This window comes from Gorilla gorilla, chromosome 11, assembly GCF_029281585.2.
Source record: "Gorilla gorilla gorilla isolate KB3781 chromosome 11, NHGRI_mGorGor1-v2.1_pri, whole genome shotgun sequence".
In the NCBI taxonomy this organism is placed as follows: Eukaryota; Metazoa; Chordata; class Mammalia; order Primates; family Hominidae; genus Gorilla; species Gorilla gorilla.
Window position 1 is genome coordinate 92,058,023 of NC_073235.2, and position 23,541 is coordinate 92,081,563.

Consider the following 23,541-nt stretch of genomic DNA (forward strand, 5'->3'; position numbering starts at 1 on the left):
CACACAGAGGGAAATAAAAAAGACTGTATAAAAATGCTTGCCATCAGCTCTGCTGTTTTCCTTTTAGCAGCCCTTTCCAAAGCTACTGTCAAATGGGGACTGAGGAAGAAGGCTTCAGTCAATGTGACTATTGGGTCAGTCTGAGTAAACCTGTTACCCTCATGAAATGTGTTTTGAGTCTTATCTTTAATCATGGAATGAAAGGTTTTTGCTTTGTTAAAACATCTTCAAGCTTTGTTGTACAGGTTTGGAATTGTGATGGGGATGCCAGCAAAGAATTTCCTGTACTAATCTCAAGACTGACTGCTATCACTAGGTTGAGATCCAGGCCTAGCAATGGCAATGAGTCTGTGCAAACATATCCCATACAATCTGTATTTGAGAGAATTTGGTGTGTTTGTGGCAATTGTACTTTGCAAGCTCCATTTGCCTGGCAGAATAAAAATACCTATTCTAAATTTCCTTTCCTTGAAAATGATAATAGTAAAGCATTTTGCCAAAATGTTTTCACAGGCATCAGCCTCACAACACCTGTGAGGTGGGCAAAGCTGGCCTTGTTTCTTCATTCTACAGATTGGGAAGAAAATGCTCAGAGAAATTGATGATCATGGTAAGGCTCAAAGAACCCAAGTAATCTCAGAATTCTTTCATTTGCAGCAATGCGTCCCAAACACAACACCAGGGTCAGATTCCTGAATCCTGTCCCTAAAAAATCTGGAGTAGATCTGGGGATCTGCATGTTTGTAAAAATCTCCCTAATAATTCTGGCGCTCAGACAGTTCACCCTAATGAGGTCATAATCAGCAGATAATTGAAGGAAATGCTGACATATCTCGGTGTCTACTGTGATCATCCCCCCATCAGCTTTATGTTCAATTAGATTGAATACTCAATGGAACTGACTGAGAGAGGTCAGAACAGAAATAAAGAAAGCAGAGAAGGAAGTAATTTGGCTCCAGACTGCCTGGGTTCAAATCCCTGCACCTTGACTTAATAGTGTGTAAGCTGGATCAAGTTACTTTACCTCTTTGATCCTCAGTTTCTTCAGGTTTCTGTGAGGATTAAATGGGTTAATCCGGGTAAATCACCTAGAACAGTGGCAGGCACTTAGTAAATGTTATTTATTAGCTATTATTATTATTATTCTAATTTTTAAATCTAATAAAAAATTGAATATTTGACGTTTCATTTTAATGAAACACATATAATCACCAAATATATCAATTGGGGTTCTTTGTATACCAACATAAATCAGCTCTGGCTAACAAAAGCCAAAAGAGGAATTAATAGGAAGTCATGAGACAGCTCACAGAGAAAGGGAAAAGCTGAAGAATTAGATCCCTATTAGGACAGGATCAAGACAGCTATGAATATTTAGATGTCAGGAACCAGTTGACAGTCCCTTAGGGTCCTGTCCTTGGCCTAACATATGGTCTATCCTTGAGAAACATCCATGTGCTGAGGAGAAGAATGTGTATTCTGCAGCTGTTAGATGAAATGTTCTGTACATACCCATTAGGTTCGTTTGGTCTATAGTGCCAGTTAAGTCTGGTATTTCTGTGTTGATTTGTCTAGATGATCTCTTCAATGCTGAAAGTGGGCTGTTGAAGTCTCCAGCTATTATTGTATTAGGGTGTATCTCTCTCTTTAGTTCTAACAATATTTTCTTTATATATCTATACATCTGGGTGCTCCAGTGTTGAATGCATATATATTTACAATTGTTATATGCTCTTGCTGAATTGACTCCCTTATCATTATTTAATGACCTTCTTTGTCTCTTTTTGTAGATTTTGTCTTAAAATCTATTTTGTCTGATATAGGCATAGCTATTCCTGCTCTTTTTTGGTTTCCATTGTCATGGAATATCTTTTTCTATCCCTTTATTTTTCAGTCTGTGTGTGTCTTTATAGGTGAAGTGTGTTTCTTGTAGGTAACAGATTGTTGGGTCTTGTTTTTTTAATCCATTCAGCCACTCTACGTCTTTTGATTGGAGAATTTATTTACATTCAGTGTTGTTACTGATAAGTAAGAACTTAACTCCTGCCATTTTGTTATTTGTTTTCTAGTTGTTTTGTGGTCGTCTCTTCCCTTTTCCCTTCCTTTCTGTTTTCCTTTAAGTGAAGGTGATTTTCTGTGGTGGTATGTTTTAATTTCTTGCTCCTTATTTTTTGTGTATTTGTAGTATGTTTTCTGAATTGAGGTTACCACGAGGCTTACAAATAATATCTCATAACCTGTTACTTTAAACTGATGACAACTTAACCCTGATTGAGGGTCCTGTCCTTGGGATGAAAGAACCACACTCATTATTTCAGATAACATGTTACTTATTTAAGATTCAAATTCCAGATCATCTATTGACTTGGCTGAGGTCATGTGCCCACCTCTTGCCTAAGAGATGAAAGAGCATTCTAACTAAAACTCCCACTAAGACTCTAAAGGTAAGTAAGTAAAATCAGGGTACTGTTACTAGATGGAGAGATACATGCTGGGAAGGCAAAGTAAACAGATGTGTACCATCTTACTAACCTCCAACCTTGAATGCTTGGAATTTGTTTACATTTTGCCACAGATGCCAAAATAGGTGTGTTAAAGTCCTCTGGCTAGCCCCATAAGGAAGCCAATTTGACTTACAATATGCCAGAAACAACATTAAGAATATTTTAAAGCCCAAGATACTAAAGGATTCTTAAGCCTTTAGTTTTTTCATGGGGTATCTGGTTTTTAACTATAGGTATCAATGGGCTAGAAATGTTGCTTCATAGATTCTACAAAAAGAGTTTTTCCAATCTGCTGAATCAAAACAAAGGTTTAACTCTGTGACATGAATCCACACATCGCAAAGAATTTTCACAGATAGCTTGTTTCTAGTTTTTATCGCGGGATATTTGGTTTTTCACTATAGGCCTCAATGGGCTCAGAAATGTCTCTTCATAGATTCTACAAAAAGAGTGTTTCTAACCTGATGAATCAAAATAAAGGTTTAACTCTAGAGATAAATCCACAAAAATCTGTGAGATAAATCCCTAAATCTGAGCCCTTCTCTTTAAAAACTGTGTGAGAATTTTGGAAAACAGGCTCAGGAGCATATAGACCTATAAAAATTTCTAGGAGGCTGGCTGTATAACACCATGTTGACGTAGGAAGGAAACAATACCAGAATAAAAGATGAGGGGATGGGCAGGGCCTGGATTCTGTGGCTCCACTGGAAATAGCAATGGGAAGCTTCCAAAGAAGATATAAAGTTTTCAAAAAGTTAAAACATGATTCATACAAATTAAGAATGCAAATGAATAAAGGTTTTATTGAACCTATTAACTAATATGAGAACCAGAAAAACATTATAGCTGGTGCTAAGAACATTTTGAAGAACTGAATATATATCAGCATTTTGAGGAAGAATGCTAGAATAAGATTCCTAGATTAAATAACAAACTGGTAAATATCTTTCAGGAAAATAAAACCGTAATCAGCATAATATTTAAGTTCCCTTTTATACCAGACAGAAATAATTTGCATCTCTACTGGAGACAAATCTATAAACTAAAATGTAACTTCCCAAAGTCTGGACCAAATAGTAAGTAGCTAGTCTCAAACACAGGTGCATGCCTCTAAGATAACTGAATAATCCTTGATGATGGGCGAGAGCTTATTGTTAAACATTGTCCTTTATGACGAGGAGAGTATGTGAAGAATTCTCTTGATTGTATTTTCAAGCTCTCATAATGTTTCTTAAGAAAGGGATATCAGCAGAAAGCAAGAACTAAGGGAGAAAGAGCAACAGTTGCTGCCAGGGTATCACAGGTAGGAGAGGTCTCTGCCTAGTGGCAGGAGACCAGAGGGGAGGCCTTCCTGCACACAAGGTGTTCCTTTGTCAAGTGTTTTTGAGTAAGAAACCATAATTAATACTTGCAATGGTGACAAGTCACAGTGAGTGCTTCGTGACTAAAGAAGGACATCAAAAGTCTTGTGTGGGTTACATGCTAGAATAAATGGATTTATTAAAATGTCTTGGTTGGTTAAATACCCTGTGTGCCTGATGCCACAAGAATTTTACTGCATATTATTTAGGCTGCTGTTCTTTTTCTGAAGCAGAAAGCATTTTTCTTTCTCAGCTCTTTGGTTTTTGAAATTCCTAAAAATCCAATTTTCTGTCTTTTTAAGTCCTGTAATTCAAGGACAATGCAGTAGAAATCCAACAATATTATGCCATGATAACTTTATTATCCCAGAATAAAATCATTTTTAGGAAGTAATATTTCTCAAGACATTAAAACGGAATGGATTTTTATTTTCTAGAATTGTTTTATTGTATTGCTCTCTGACACAGGAAATGAGTTCAATGGCCTCTAGGATTCCTTTATTTTATTGCGGTCCAAGGATTCTATATTGATTAGATTTCCTAAATGGTCATATAACACATTTTCATGATAGATTAAAACTGTACATTGTGGCAGATTTTGCCAGTTCTTTTAAATTTCATGTCATTAACACAATTAAAATATAAAATATGTGCTGGCTCATTCCTAAGAACTTTTACAATACCATACTTGTGTTGGTCTCCCAAAAATTGAAAACCATTTTGTGAGAATAATGATAAAACACGTATTTTAAAAATTATTGTTTCCCACTAGAGAATAGTTTATGTTTGAATATAAAAAAGAAAAGACGGAAAACAGAATTCCTTGCTATTGATTGCTACATCACAGGTAAACCAAAGACTCCAATATTATTGATGGGGTTAGAGTCCTATGGTATTCTTCACCAAGATGTTTCTTCAGCATCTTTTAGAGCATCTAATTTTTTTTTTTTTTTTTTTTACTATGTGTGTATCTCAGAAGGAAACTTCTGGTCATTATTTGCAACTATCACAAAATGATGAAGCCTTTTGCTGTTTTGTTTTGTTTTCCTTGTTGCTAAAAAGTACTGAATAATTAATGTCTAACTTTTCAGGTCACATTTTTTTAAAAACACATATGCTTCTCTTTCTAAATGACCTAAGTTCTATTTTAATGTGTTTTTTAATACGTGTATTTTGGAGAGAAGGGAGGGTCCCTTCAAAATTAAAAGCAGATGGTAAAGAAGTTATTTGAGACCAAACTATAAAACTGCTGGAAGTCTACTATAGTTAAGTAAAATAAAATTTCATGTCAAAAGCTGGCTTCCAGGAAAATTATTTTGTTTGAAAAAAGACTCAAAATTTCTACTGAGGGCACATGCAAGGTAACAGTAATCTGTCTTTTATTCTTGCTTTTGCAAACAGGCTTAGATAAGGGAACTGAAGAAAATGCACTTTGGGATCTACAGAAAACTTCCTAATCCATTTATCCAATAAATGCTATTTCCGTCTTCTCAGACACTGTTCCAGATGCTGGTAATAATTAGTGAACTAAGTACCCAAGTTCTCAGTCCTGAGGACCTTACAGCCTCGTAACTGAGACAGACAATAAACAAGTAAGCAAAGAAATTAAAGAGATAATTACAGACCGTGGTAAGTGCTATGAAGGAAATAAACAGGGTTCATGATAAGGGGTAGTGGGGACAGGGAAACACTTTTTATTTATTTCGTCCTTAATTTCTTCAGTGACTCAATGGTCATTCGGGAGCATGTTATTTAATATTTATGTATTTGTATAACTTCCAAAGTTCCTCTTGTTATTAGTATATTCAAAGTGTGATTATCTACTCACTATTGTGGTTCTGCAAACTCTCTTTTCTTACCACAAAAGGTAACTGAGTGGAAACATGTCAGTTCCAGGTAACCTATCTACTTTGGGTTGGCTGTCCCATATTCAGATATTTTCCTTGGCATAATAAATAACTTCATATGAGCCAGATTAAATAATATAAGACCATAACAAATAAATATAAGCTAGATTAAAAATATAAGACCATTATAAATAATATAATACCGTTCTGGCATAAAATGTCATATATGGTAAAATTTTTCTACATAAATCCCATACTTGATGGTTATTCAGGCAAAATTAGGGAGCATCTGAGTGAAAATAAATTTTCTTGAATTAGTTGGTAACAATTTGCTTGAATTACGGAGTTAATAGTAGCAAAAACAATTGATTTTCTAAAATATGTAGTAAACTGAGCATTAAATGAACAGTATCATGGGCCTCACCTTAAATGCTGTATCATGAGTTAAACTGAAACTGAGTATTTTAGATTATTATTTAGTTGACTTCTGAAATTGCATAGCTCAATGGAAAGAGTTGTACTAATTTAGAGGTCAGATAGGGCCTCAATTTCAGCTCAGTCACTTAGCAGCTGAGTTTGAGCAAGTTGGTTAAGCCGTCAGAGCCTCAGTTTGATCATCTGTAAAATGGTGCACCACTATGCACTCCTCAGAAGTGTTTTGAAGATTAAATGACTGCATGCACATAACAGCATCCAACACATAAGACATGCTCAATAAATGTGGTAGTTTCTTCTTCTTCTTTTCTTTGAAAATCTTAAGCTGAAATAATGACCATTAAGTGAAAGAAAACTAAATTAAGTAAAATGTGTTTCTTCTGGCAAGAAGATCAGTTTAAGAATATTGATTTAAGAATAACATAGCTCTCAGGGCACATACTGCTGAATTCTCTAAGAAACAATATACAAGTATTTGACTTTAGCAATCTTTAAAATTTAGTTGCACTAATGTAGCTGGTGCTGAGATTTAAGGCTTCAACAACCCATACCTTAAAATAGCTTTTAAATTCCTACATTTGAATTATTTTCCACAATGATAACAACCAAAAACCCACAGGTAAATGACAGAACAGTAGATGAGAAGGAAAAATGTATTAACTTTTGTACTTTCGGGGAAAAAAACCTGAGGGATTCTTAGAAATATGTTTGAATTTGGGAATATCAAACCTTTAAAAAAGTTACGTAAGTATATACCCATTACACAGATTTACCCTCTTAACCATTTGTCCCTCGGACTCCCTTGCTCACTCACATTCTCATTTTCTCTCTATCCAGATGGATAGAGAAATAAATTTTTTTCAAACATTTAATGGTAGGTTGCATATAGCCCTTTACCCCTAACTCCTAAATACTACAGTTTTTTGTATTATAAAAAAGATATTCCCTTACGTACACACACAAAATACAATAAATTTAACATTGATACAAAATGTATCTATTGTCTTTATTAAAATCTTGGCAATTTACACAATAAAGTCCCCATGAACGTAAGCTTTTCCTTGCTTTTTGTTTTTGTGTTTTGCTTTGGGTTTTGGTTTTTAGTTCCTGAGTTTTTCCCATCTAGAACATGACCCAGTAGGATAATTATATTCGGTTTTCATGTCTCTGGACATCCACCACAAAATTGTCAGATTCAAGGGTCAGGCAGTATGTCCAGATCATCCCCATTCCAGGAGCCCCAGGGAGCCCATTTCCCCAATCAGGCCCTGCCAGCATGGGCGAAAGAGGAGAAGTTCCTCAGGCTGCCCTCTTCACTGTCCCTGGCTTTGTCTTTAGGGATAGTCAACAAGAAAGTCTTCCATCTCCTCTGAGGAGGGAAATTTCCATCAACAAAATGTTCTGTACAATTAGACAAGATTAGCCACATGCTACCACATCCTCTGAAAAACCTGGTCTCTGTTATGTTTCTCATAACCAAGGATATTTATTCTTTCCAAATATATTTGTTCTTCTAGTAACTGAGTGCTATCTTCTGTCTCTACTGTGTTTGGAGTATTGTTTTGGGAATCACAGAAGTTTGAGCTCAGGGGAAGGAAGGAGTCCTCCTCAGCTCTTCCTGAGTACCTGCTTTGGCTTCTCAGAGGTGACCACAGGTTGGGAGGGAGGTTGACAGTAGGTTTGCACATCCTCCCTGCTCAGTGGTAGGCAGCCAAGGGAGTAGGCAGCATGGGGATGCTGGGTCTTTTTCACCCACCTGGGTCAAGTGAACAGTGACTCATTCTCAATAGTCATGTTCGCAGGTTACAGACCTTCCCTTCTTCACTCACCTCAGAGAAGGTAAAAAGAGCTCAGTGTGCGAGGCACTGATATGTATGTCCATAGTAACCTGATTATGAGATTCTGTGTACTCACGGTGGAATAAGAGTGGTAAAGCAGTATCTATAGTTTCCTTTTCCTCTTTATGTCAGAAGGAGGACAGAGAAAGGGGAGAAAAAGACCAGGAGTCAAAAGAAGACAAGGACATGCAATCTCTATGTATTTTCATGTAGTGCTGGGTCACTTTCCACCACTAGAGTGTGACCTGGATTCTAAGCTTGATACATAAAATTGACTCTTGACCTGGGCAGGCTCTCCCCACCTCTTCTCCATGCTGCCACCTCCACTCCAAGAAAGCCTAGCTCCATAGTGCATCAGGAACATAAAAATTTCTTCTGAATACTGTGGTTTTTTTGCATTTTAAAGAAGGTTTCCAATATCTTTGAACCCAGAGCTGCATACACATTGGGTGGGAGTTTGGGTGGTGGACAATATTGCTGTGTTAGATTGTGGGCTGGCCCAGGGTACAGTGTATGATCAGGGTATGTTTGCTTAAGGGTCTGTTGTATCTGTGGTGTTAATCTGTCTGGGAAGCAAACTCTAAATACATCAGAGCAATATCCCTCTGAAGTAGGCACCGTTAGAGAATGAAGCCTCTCCCCAAGGAGTCTGCTCAAGGTGCCTGAATTGACATCATTGCTGAATGAAGGTATCACCCAGGTATCAATAGTGGAAACATTCATGGTGCTGCCTCTTTGTGCTTAGTGGAAAATGAGGCAGAAAGTGAGAAATTGGTTTGGGTTTTACTAAATAAAGAGGAAGAAAGAAGAACAAAAGGGGTCAAAAGAATGAACCAGCTGGTTGGAAGGAAAGGTAATGTTCCTATTATCCCCAATCCTGTCTGCTCCACACACATACAACCTGATCTGGACGCCACCTCCTGGAGCCTCATCAGGCACTGTGAGCATATTGGCACCATCCTGGTGGAAACGTGTAATGGCCTAGTATTTCAGCCCAAAAATAATGTTTATAGAAATATTGTCAGATATGGTATGCCCCTCTCTCCTCTCTGGGGATGATGGCCTTGGTATGTTCCTTCTGGCCATGATTGATGACAAGATGCAGGAATTATCCTCTGTACACAGCTCAACCATCAAGGTTGAGGCACCACCACGTGATTTTCATGCTCTGGCTAGAGCGCTGACAGACCTCCTCCAGAGACAACAACAGTTCATGTACCACAGGTGAGTCCTACACCTTGCTCCCTGGAGCAATGTTTCCACAGGTTGCCTTGGGCCCCAGTTCAACACTTTGAAGCCAAAGCAGTCAGAGATACCAAGTGGGTTCTCACCCTTGCCTACTTTTAATCATTTTTCTGTCCATTGGACTCTCTTGCTTCATGTCATCTGGATTAAAGCCACAGACTTCAAGGGATGTCAAAGAAGGCAAAGAAGCTTTCGAGAGAATGGAGCTACTAGTTCTTTATTTCTTTTTAAGTTCTTTTTTTTAAAGTTCTTTTTAAATTTTTTTTTAAAGTTCTTTTTTTAAGTTTTTTTTTTTAAGTTCTTTTGATGATGAACTTAAAGGAAACTTTTTAAGTTCAGAAAGGCTGAGTTACCCAATAAGTGAAAAATCTGGTACTGGGGAACTCAGGGGATGTGACTGCTTGTCTGGTGATGTTTGGCATGAACAGAACAAAGACACCTAATCAAGGGCTGAATGATTCCTCCAGGAATATAATCTAAGTCATCCCTGACCTCCAGGTTTTTGCTTAACTCTAGAGACATAAAGAAGATGAAGCAATCAGGCAGAGTTTTAAAACAAAGGAGTAAAGAAAGGATTTCCCCAATCTTACTCTGCTTCCTGCGCTGTGTTTCTCCTTCCCAGGATCCATCCCATATGAAAAAGCAGGAGGACAGGCTGGGCGCGGTGGCTCACGCCTGTAAACCCAGCACTTTGGGAGGCAAAGGCGGGCGGATCACGAGGTCGGGAGATCAAGACCAGCCTGGCCAACATGGTGAAACCCTGTCTCTACTAAAAATACAAGAATTAGCTGGGTGTGGTGGCACACGCTTGTAATCCCAGCTACTCGGGAGGCTGAGCTGAGTCAGGAGAATTGCTTGAACCCGGGAGGCGGAGATTGCAGTGAGCCAAGATCGAGCCTCTTCACTGCAGCCTGGCCACACACAGCGAGACGCCATCTTAAAAAAAAAAAAAAAAAAAAGGAGGACAAAACTCATTCACTGCATACCAGTGGGAGAGATGAGGAGCTCTTTCTCATGTAAAATAAAATGTTGAAGCAAATTTTGTGCCTAGACCTAGGGCTCACCGTGTTGCTTAATTCCACGGGTCATTTTTCACTTCATATAGATGACTCTGATGTCGAATACAATGTGAATGGGCTCCCTGGAGTCATAGGATACTACGCTCTATACCCCACACCTAATAGAGGGCTAATAAAAAATGCATGAAGGGCTAGGTGCAGTGGCTCAAGCCTGTAATCCCGGCACTTTGGGAGGCCAAGGCAGGTGGATCACCTGAGGTCAGGAGTTCGAGACCAGCCTGGCCAACATGATGAAACCCTGTCTCTACTAAAAATACAAAAATTAGCTGGGTGTGGTGGCGGACACCTGTAACCCCAGCTGCTTGAGAGGTTGAGGCAGGAGAATTGCTTGAACCCGGGAGGCGGAGGTTGCAGTGAGTTGAGATTGTGCCATTGTACTCCAGCCTGGGCAACAAGAGTGATAATCCATCTCAAAAATAATAATAATAAAATAAATAAAAATTTTAAAATGCACGAATGGGCTGGAGCTTGGGGATGGAGTGGCTGTGGCCTACACATTTTGGGAGGTTGGTGTTTTAATGTTATAAGAATGTTTTACATTCTTTTATTTATTATGAAAGAAAATAGAAGCATCTAGCTGAGGCTCCAAACAATTACATTTTAACATTTCATCTGCCATCATCAGAATAACCCTCTAAAGAAATTTCCTTTAAAATGTTCCTCTTCAACAAATATCCACATAAAACTTGTACATGAGTCTTCATGGCAGCATTACTGATAATAGGCAAACAGTGGAAACAATAAAATGTTCATCAACTTATAAATGGATAAATAAAATATGGCATACCCATACAATAGAATATTATTTGGCAATAAAAAGAAATGAGTACTGATACATGCTACAACATGGATGAGTCTTGAAAACATTATACTAAGTGAAAGAAGTCAGTAACAAAAGCCCACATATCATGTGATTCTATTTCTATGAAATGTTGAGAATAGGCAAATCCATAGAGACATAAAATAGATTAGTGGCTGACTTGGGAGAAAACAGGGAATGACTACTAATGCGGCTAATGGGTGTGGGGTTTTGTGTTGAGGCGATGGAAATGTTCTAGAATTATATTTGCTGATTGCTGTACAACTCTTTCAATACATTAACTTGATTAGTTTATACACTTTAAAGGGTAAATTTTATGGTATGTGAATTATATTTCAACAAGGCTACTATAAAAAAGTTTCCACTTTAGATGCAAAGCTCAGAAGTACAAGTAAATAGCAATTCAACAAAGCAAAAACTAAATGAAAAAAAGAAAACACTGCCTGTACCTCAAATAAAGATGGAAAAGAAAAATATCAAAATTGGTTTTCTTTGAGTTGTGGAACTCTCAGTAAATTTTTCTTTCTACTGTATTTTCCACATTTTAAAAAATAGGCATGTATGAATTTTTAATGAAAAAACAAACACCAAAACTAATGCACATAGAAAAAAAAAAAACAAATAAGTACACCAAGAAGTTAACAGACTTTAGTTTGGGGGAGTGGGATGGTGATTGATTTTTAATTTCTTCTTTTTGTGTGTCTTTATTCTCAACTTTTAAATATATAAATAGGCATTACTCACTTAAATAAAGGGAGAAAATTCCTGGATTATGGACATGGCTGAGCTCATTTTCATGTGCTCCCAGAGGTCTGGCCAAGGTGCCATAGGCCTTCATGGAAGGGCGTGCACCATCATGCTAGGCTTGAGGATTCCTGAAAAAGCATACTGAAGCTCTGGAAGGAACTGTTCATGACCAAAGGTAGAAGACGTGACTTGCCCACTTGGAAATTAGTCAGCCTTTAACGTGTCCATTTCGGTACAGCAGTACTTGCTGTTCATCCAGCTTTGATGCTGAGAATAGCTGGCAGCCCAACGTAAAGGTAGCTCATCGGTAAATATCTCCAAAACTCAGAAATTTCATTGAAGACTGGTTACAGTGATTATGAGTAAATACCTTTATCTTCCCTTTCTTTTATATTCACTTTGTCATCCTTTGCTTAACTAATTTGTATCCCTTCCAGTCTCATCTTAAGTCTTCCCAGAAGCTTGCCCTGACCTCTCTCTGTTCACCTAACCCTTTCTCTGGTTTGAGGCTCTTCCTATGTGCTCTCACAGCAAACTGCACTTTCCATGTCACAGTATTTATCGCTTCAGAAGGTAATTTTCTGTTCAGTTCTCTGCCTCTCTAACTACATCATGTGCTACCTGAGGCAAAGACAGCTGTCTGTCTTGTTCACTATTATATTCCCAGTACCTAGTTTAAAATAAAGAAGATCACATTTACTTGTGGGATGAATGAATAATATGTGTATGGCTCTACAGGAAGCACTGCATCAGTCTCATATCTTCATTCTGCACAGGAATTGGGAAGGCACGCTGGATTAGAAGTGGTCTTCCATGCTAACGCAAAACATGCCTTCTGGATGGGTAGTGATACACAGACTGTGTCTCCAACAGAAATCTGGAGAACTACAAAAACAAACTTGTGGTCATTTGAATCTATCTCCCTGTTAGCTAGGGAGAGCTCAATTTTCATTCCAGAGAATCATCTATGTTATTCCTATTGTTTGAGTTATTTTGTTTTTGTTTTTGTAATTGAAACCTGAAAAGGAATCAAAACACTAACAGGAAGCATACGCTGCTAAACAACATCAAGGGCTGGGGGCAGGGAAGAACAGACGGAAGTAGAAAAGGGAGAATGAAAACAAACAGAATAAAACAGCATTCCAAAACGCACTCTTATTCTAAGACAGCAGGAAGCTATCTGACTGTGGTTCTCATGATGTAAAACATTTGACAAGTTGGCTCATCTTCAAGAGAAAAAAATAATACAAACAACTTCTTGATTTCAATCTAGACTTTTTCTTGGACATCAAGCCGAAATATATATATATAATCTTTCTTTTTCCAAGCTGGGATCTTAGCCAAAAAAAGAAAACAGAAAATTCTGAAATTCAGTTTTCATTAATAGGATTACATCATATAGGTCGGGCATGGTAGCTTCCACCTGCAATTCCTTGGGAGGCCGAGGTGGGTGGATTGCCTGAGGTCAGGAGTTCTAGACCAGACTGGGCAACATGGAGAAACCCCATCTCTACTAAAATACAAAAAATTAGCTGGGCATGGTGGTACACGCTTGTAGTCCTGGCTACTCAGGAGGCTGAGGCACAAGAATTGATCGAACCTAGGAGGCAGAGGTTGCAGTGACCCAAGATCACACCACTGCCCTTGAGCATGGATGGCAGAGTGAGACTCTGTCTCCAAAAAAAAAAAAAAAAAAAAAAAGGATTATGTTACATAGGCTGAACATAAACACTGAGAAACAGTGAAAAGACTGGATGAACAGAATATCACCTTCAGAATGAACATAAAAAGGTTGGCTGTTTATCTTGATGATTTTTAAAAAATGTTTGTAATGCTCTTAGAAGACAAACATGCTCCTTCACTGTTTGAGCTCAGCAGTTACTACAGTAGGCACTTCAGGAGTGTCTGTATATCTGGTGCCTTTCCATTCTCTCCCCACTCACCCTCCCATCAACACACACTTGCTAGCACCTTTTCCCTTTAGGAAAGATGAATCCCAGGAAACATGTGATGCCCCCTCCCTGACCACAGGTGACTGAATCAGCACCAACACCTTCCCTCACTATTACCAAACATATGTTCTCAATTTAAAGCAACATACAGATGGCAAAGTCAGTTTGGTTTTAATTCATCCCCTTTTATATCAAGAATAAATTTATGCTGCTCTGAATCACTAATTTAAACACTATTCTATCACAATATAGTGAAAGAAGGAAAAGGGAGGGAGGAAAAACAGAAGGAAGGCGGGAGAAAGAAAAGAAGGAAGGGAGGAAAGGTGGAAAGAAGGAAGAAGGAAAGGAGGGAAAAAGGAACAGAAACATACTAAGCATTTCCACAGAGGTAAAATAAATACACATTAACCTGAGTTATGTCTCAAAGTGATTCGATACATTTTGACCTTTCAAAAGTAAAATCTTGTTATTGGGATTGAGAATTTATAGATACTGAACATATCTATAAAGTCTGCTTCAATCTAAACAATTGTACTACATTAGTCAGGCAGTCATAAAATTACCCATGAACTTTGAATTTAAGTATGAATCCAGGCAGCAAAAAAAAAAATGAAATAACTCTCCTCTTTTGAGAAATATGGAATAAAACTGAATAAGATGAAGCCATTTTCGAGAGTATTTACCTACCTGGTAAAAACAAAAAAGAATTCTTTAACATGTAATGCTATGGTGAATTTAGCTGAATTCTAGTTAAATCCAACATAACTAGTAATAAAATTATATTCATTTATTTAACTATCATTTATTGAAATCTACCACACCAGGCCCTGTAGCAGGCACTAAGGATATAACAATGGACAAAATAGACATAAATTCCTGACACATGGAGCTTACATTTGAGAGGGGGAAGATAAAATAATAAAATATACAGCATAGTCTGTTATATGTGGTGATAAAAGTAAAATAGAGAAAATGAAACAAGGGATGGTCAGGAAATTCCTCAATTAAAAACTTACATTTGATAAAGATCTGAATGGACCTTTAAGTGTATCCACAGTCTAAATGTTTAGATTGAAGTGATACTTTCTGAAAACAAAACATGAAGGGCAACTCTTTCTAGGTAAGAGTAGACTTTCTGTTCCTAGAACAAGGATACCATCAAGGTGGCATCATCCAGCCTTTGTCCAGCTGGCAAACACCATCAAAGTTTTGTGGAGCCTTCCCAGACTCCCTTACTCTCAGATAGGATTAATCATCCTCTCCTCTGATGCCTCCTCACTATGTACAGACTTTTATGACATACCAGGCGTTCTTCCCTAGTAAATTATAGGCGCCTTAAGATTTTTTTTATGGCTCTGTTTGCCCCTAACATGTAGCACAAGGACTTATTCATTATAGGATTTATTATATAACTCTTTTTTTTTTTTTTTTTTTGATACTGGGTCTTGTTCTGTCGCCAGGCTGTAGTGCAATGGCACAATCTTGGCTCACTGCAACCTCCACCTCCTAGGCCCAAGTGATTCAAGGACCTCAGCCTCCCAAGTAGCTGAGACTAAAGGCATACGCCACCACACCTGGCTAATTTTTGTATTTTTAGTAGAGACAAGGGTTTCACCACGTTGGCCAGTATGGGCTTAAACTCCTGACCTCAAGCGATCTACCTGCCTTAGCTTCCCAAAGTTCTGGGATTACAGGCATCAGCCACCGTGCCTGGCCCTCATTTTTTAAAATTTACTGTAACTGTAATTAGTTACAGTAAACACAATTATAAAACAAACATCTCAATATCCAAATTAGTAACCACTAAATAAAACAGCAGTTGGCTAGATTATCCTTGAACTAGATAGAGAATAGGGTACTCCCACCTATAAATTCTTCAAGCGTTTCTCACGGCTTATAGGAGAGACCATTCAGAGACCTTAGCCTGGCATTCAAGGCCTGCAGCAGCTGGATCCTGCCCGCCTTCCCAGCCTCCTCTCCAGCCATCACCCCACACCTCTCCGATTCCAGTCATACCACCATGTTTATCGTCCCCTAAAGCCATGCCTCTGAGTCTCTGCAGAGGCTGTTTCCTTTGCCTGGAGTCCTTGTTCTCCCTCTGTGCCTGGTAAACTCCTGCTCATCTTAAGCATCTGTTCCAGCTTGGTTTCCTTTTAAAAGTCTTCCATGATTTCCTCAGGTAGAGTAACTCTTTCCTCTGAGCTCCCAAATTTCCATTCCTCAGCTACAATTTTTATTACATTGTGGTGTAGCTGTTTCCTTGCCCAGCTTCCCCACTTGGCTGAGACTTCTTTGAGGATAGAGACCATTTTACTCATCTTTGTACCTTCAGTAGGTAGCAACAGTGCCAATCACATAGTAGTAACTTAATAAGTCTAGGTGGACTGAATGTTGAATATATTTTAAATGCTTGACTGAGAACATTCAGTGACATTGTCAGAGAGAAGAAAAACAAGTTTCTAGTGTACTTTTTTCTATATACCATTCTGCACTTTGGGTAAGGTGGCTCACGTTGTAAAAGCATACAGACCTAAACCAATAACATCATTTATCTAAAAAGCAAGAATCCCTTACATCCTTGGTGATAGAACATGTATGTAGTATGCTGTATTTCATATGACATTAAAGATTTAAAATACATTTGAAATTAGAAATGTAAATAAGTGGAAGAACTAAATAAGCAAGTGGTTTTAATTGGGGATGAGTTTGCCCCCTAGGGGACATTTGGCAAAGTCTGGAACCATTTTTGGTTGTTATAACTTGGAGGATGGGGCTGCTGCTACCATGTAGTGGGTAGAGGCCAGGGATGCTGCTAAACATCCTATAAAGTAGGGGTCCCCAACTCCCAGGCCACGGACCAGCCTGTTAGGAACCCGGTCATGCAGCCGGAGGTGAATAGCAGAAGAATAAGCAAAGCTTCATCTGTATTTACAGCCACTCCCCAATGCTCAAGTTACCACCTGAGCTCCACCTCCTGTCGGATGAGCGGTGGCATTAGATTCTCATAGAAGTGCAAACTCTATTGTGAACTGCACATGCAAGGGACCTAGGTTGCATGCTCCTTCTGAGAATCTTATGCCTGATGATTTGTCACTGTCTCCCATCACCCCCAGATGGGACCATCTAGTTGCAGGAAAATTAGCTAAGGGTTCCCACTGATTCTACATTACGGTAATTTATATAATTATTTCATTATATATTACAAGGTAATAATAGAAATAAAGTGCATGATAAATGTAGTGCACTTGAATCATACCAAAACCACTCCCCCCGGCCCCTGGTCTGTGGAAAAATTGTCTTCCACAAAACCGTTCCCTGGTCCCAAGAAGACTGGGGACAGCTGCCATAAATCATAGGACAAACCCCACAGCAAAGAATTATCTGGCCTTAAATGTCAATGGTACCAAGGTTGAAAAACTCTGACCTAACCCTTTTACCTCAAGAAACTATAATTTTTTTTTTTTTGCAAATTACTATAATGACATTGAAGTTATGATGGGTTCTTAGGGGAATGTAATTGGTTCACTAGTCAACTGCTAGGAATGTACGACTTCTAAAAATAATTGTAAAATGTTGTACTCTGAACTCAGGGAAATATCAATCTTGAGAAAAGTGAAGGGCTGGGTATCATGTTCAACATTTGATCAGTAGTAATTTGAACTCTGCTAAAACAATTAGATGATAATAAACATCATATTCAATCTCAAAACATTTGGATAATTATTAATAAGCATTAAAGAAAGCATTATTGCTGATAAAATGGATGATGACTTTGGAAAGAATCACTTGGCTACTTAGCAATAAGCTTACCAACCTTTGTAACATTTCAGCAATGCATACAAGATTAGGGTAGTTTAAAAATCAGAAAATACATCAAAGCAGAATCAGAAAATGTGAAAGTACTCTAAATAATGAAAACTAAGCTTAACTTGCCACCCAGATTCCAGAATATATGTTAAGAATATGGTGAGAATAGCAACACTTCAAACTTACTTACCTTATTCCAGTGACAATATAGGAATGTGATGCAAAACAAAATCTCTACCTCTGTCTCTAACTTGTTACTGACCATATTTTGACAACCTACAGGTGGGCTTCACTTAGATTTACCTTTGACATACAAATACAGATTGAGCATCCCTAATCTGAAAATCTGAAATCTGAAATGCTCCAAAATCCAAAACATTTTGAGTGCTGATATCACCCTACAAATGGAAAATTCCACACTCCGTACCTTTGCTTTCTGATGGTTGAATGTACACAAACTTTGTTTCATGCACAAATTTATTGAAAATATTGTATGAAATTACTTTCAGGCTATGTGTATAAGGTATATACAAAACATAAATGAATTTTGTGTTTAGACTTTAATCTCATCCCCAATATCTCATTATGTATATGCAAATAGTCTAAAATCCAAAAAACTCTGAAATACGTAACACCTGCGGTCTCAAGCATTTCAGATAATACTCAACCTGTGTAACACTTCAAAAAATGAACTTATCATTTTTCCATAATGAAATGGAAGCTCTTAAATTATTTTCAATGGCATCACCCAATTTTTGAGTACCTAGGCTCATAATTCTATTATCTTTCATTTCACTCTCTACACTTCAGCCTCAATATCCAACTACCCTCTGGATTTGTATCCTACAGTATCTTTTCCATTTGATCCTTTGCCCAGTTTATTCCCTTTCATCCCTGCTCTTAAAGCCACCGCTTTAATGAGGTCCTTATCATTTGTTTCTAGATTTCTGTAACAACCTCGAAGGTCTCTTATCTTTCTTTAGTCTCTCCCTGCTCCACTCAGGTTATTACATGACAATGAAATAATAACAGCTACAACTATAATACTGACAATTCTAGGCTACTTCAGCTTGGGGGTTTATAGTCCAAGTTTTGGAGTCAGACTGCCTGGATTTCACGTACTTAATAACAATCCTATGAAGTAGCCACTATGATTATCCCCATTTCACAAATAAGAAAGTGAAAGTGTAGAGGATGGAAGTCACTTACCCTAGGTCACCTAGCTAGTAAACAGGTAGCCAGGACTTGGTCTAGTCAGTTTGGCCCATCTTCCAGCCTATTTTCACTCCGGACTTGGTGGGTCCTATATCCATACCATGGAGCTACTCTCCATATGTCTTGACCCTATCTGCCTAACTTATTTTCTCTTTCAGTATCGCTTTTGCATGTAATAGGCTAGTAACATTTATTTCACTTTTTATGATAATGAATCATTTTGAAATTGTTCTCAAGTAGCTCCATTTTTTTATTTTTTGTCGCTTCATCTAGCCTTAAGTTTTTTAAGTTTTTTTCTCTCGAATTACCTAGTATAACACCAATTAATACATATTATATATATAATATATATTATTTATATAATACATATTATATATATAATATATATTATTTATATAATACATATTATATATATAATATATATTATTTATATAATACATATTATATATATAATATATATTATTTATATAATACATATTATATATATTATTTATATAATACGTAATATATATTATTTGTATAATACGTAATATACATTATTTGTATAATACGTAATATACATTATTTGTATAATACGTAATATACATTATTTGTATAATACGTAATATACATTATTTGTATAATACGTAATATACATTATTTGTATAATACGTAATATACATTATTTGTATAATACGTAATATACATTATTTGTATAATACGTAATATACATTATTTGTATAATACGTAATATACATTATTTGTATAATACGTAATATACATTATTTGTATAATACGTAATATACATTATTTGTATAATACGTAATATACATTATTTGTATAATACGTAATATACATTATTTGTATAATACGTAATATACATTATTTGTATAATACGTAATATACATTATTTGTATAATACGTAATATACATTATTTGTATAATACGTAATATACATTATTTGTATAATACGTAATATACATTATTTGTATAATACGTAATATACATTATTTGTATAATACGTAATATACATTATTTGTATAATCTATAACATATATTATTTGTATAATCTATAACATATATTATTTGTATAATCTATAACATATATTATTTATATAATATATAACATATATTATTTATATAATATATAACATATATTATTTATATAATATATAACATATATTATTTATATAATATATAACATATATTATTTATATAATATATAACATATATTATTTATATAATATATAACATATATTATTTATATAATATATAACATATATTATTTATTATTTCTATAATACATATCATATATTATTTCTATAATATATATCATATATTATTTATATAATATATGTCATACATTATTTATATAATCTATGATATATATTATATATATTATATATAATATATAATATATATTATATATATTATATATAATATATAATATATATTATATATTATTTATGTAATATATGATATATATTATATATTTTTTAAATAATATATATGATATATTATATAATTAATATATAATATATATGATATATTATATAATTAATATATAATATATATGATATATTATATAATTAATATATAATATATATTATATATTATATGAATAATATATAATATATATTATATGAATAATATAAAATATATATTATATATTATATGAATAATATAAAATATATATTATATATTATATGAATAATATATGATATATATTATATATTATATATAATATATATTATATATATTATTCATATAATATATAATATAATATATATCATATATTATTCATATATAATATATAATATATATTATATGAATAATATATAATATATATTATATATTACTTATATAATATATATCATATATATCATTTAAAGAACATATATTATATAATATATATTCTTTATATAAAAATAATATATATTATATATATTACTTACATAATATATAATATATATTACTTACATAATATATAATATATATTACTTACATAATATATAATATATATTACTTACATAATATATAATATATATTACTTACATAATATATATTATATATTACTTATATAATATATATTATATATTACTTATATAATATATATTATATATTACTTATATAATATATATTACTTATATAATATATATTACTTATATAATATATATTATATAATATATAATATATATTACTTATATAATATATATTACTTATATAATATATATTATATAATATATATTACTTATATAATATATATTACTTATATAATATATATTATATAATATATAATATATATTACTTATATAATATATTACTTATATAATATATAATATATATTACTTATATAATATATATTACTTATATAATATATATTACTTATATAATATATATTACTTATATAATATATAATATATATTACTTATATAATATATAATATATATTACTTATATAATATATATTACTTATATAATATATAATATATATTACTTATATAATATATATTACTTATATAATATAAAATATATATTACTTATATAATATAAAATATATATTACTTATATAATATATAATATATATTACTTATATAATATATATTACTTATATAATATATATTACTTATATAATATAAAATATATATTACTTATATAATATAAAATATATATTACTTCTGTAATATAAAATATATATTACTTATGTAATATATAATATATATTACTTATGTAATATATAATATATATTACTTATGTAATATATAATATATATTACTTATGTAATATATAATATATATTACTTATGTAATATATAATATATATTACTTATGTAATATATAATATATATTACTTATGTAATATATAATATATATTACTTATGTAATATATAATATATATTACTTATGTAATATATAATATATATTACTTATATAATATATAATATATATTACTTATATAATATATAATATATATTACTTATTTATATAATATAATATATAATATATATTATTTATATAATATATATTTTTTGTATAATATATACTACATGTTATATATAATTTATATTATATGTATTATTTATATAATACATAATATATGTTATATATAATTTATATTAGATATATTATTTATACAATATATATTATACATTATATAATATATGATTTATATAATATATATTATATGTTATACATAATATATTATATATTATATGTAATATAATATAATATATATTATATTATATATTACATATAATATATATTATATAATATATATTACATATAATATATATTATATAATATATATTACATATAATATATATTATATAATATATATTACATATAATATATATTATATAATATATATTATAATATATTACATATAATATATAATATATATTATATAATATATAATATATAATATATAATATATGTAATATATAATATATAATATATATAATTTATATAATATATATTATTTATATAATATATATAATATATTATATATAATATATGTAATATATAATATATAATATATATAATTTATGTAATATATATTATTTATATAATATATGTAATATATATTATATATAATATATTATATATTATATATTATTTATATAATATATAATATATATTATACATTATTTATATAATATATTAAATATTATATATTATATATATTATTTATAAAATATATTATAGATAATATATATTATTTATAAAATATATAATATATATAATACATATTATTTATAAAATATATAATATATATAATACATATTATTTATAAAATATATAATACATATTATTTATAAAATATATAATATATATTATTTATATAATATATAATATATATTATTTATATAATATATAATATATATTATTTATATAATATATAATATATATTATTTATATAATATATAATATATATTATTTATATTATTTATATAATATATATTATTTATATTATTTATATAATATATATAATATAATATATTATTTATATAATATAAATAATATATATAATATATTATATATATTATATATAACATATATTATATATATAATATATTATATATATAATACATATAATATAAAATATATAATATATTATATATATAATATATAGTATATATTGTATATATTATTTATATCTTATATAATATATGATATATAGTATTTATATAATATATAATATATATTATATATAGTATTTATATAATATATGATATATAATATATTATTTATATAATATATAGTATATATTATATATAGCGTTTATATAATATATAGTATATATTATATATAGTATTTACATAATATATAGTATATATTATATATAGTATTTTCATAATATATAGTATATATTGTATATAGTATTTATATAATATATAGTATATATTGTATATAGTATTTATATAATATATAGTATATATTATATATTGTATTTATATAATATATTATATATTATATATAGTATTTATATAATATATTATATATTATATATAGTATTTATATAATATATAATATATATTATATATAGTATTTATATAATGTACATTATATATAGTATTTATATAATGTACATTATATATAGTATTTATATAATGTACATTATATATAGTATTTATATAATGTACATTATATATAGTATTTATATAATACACATTATATATAGTATTTATATAATACACATTATAAATAGTATTTA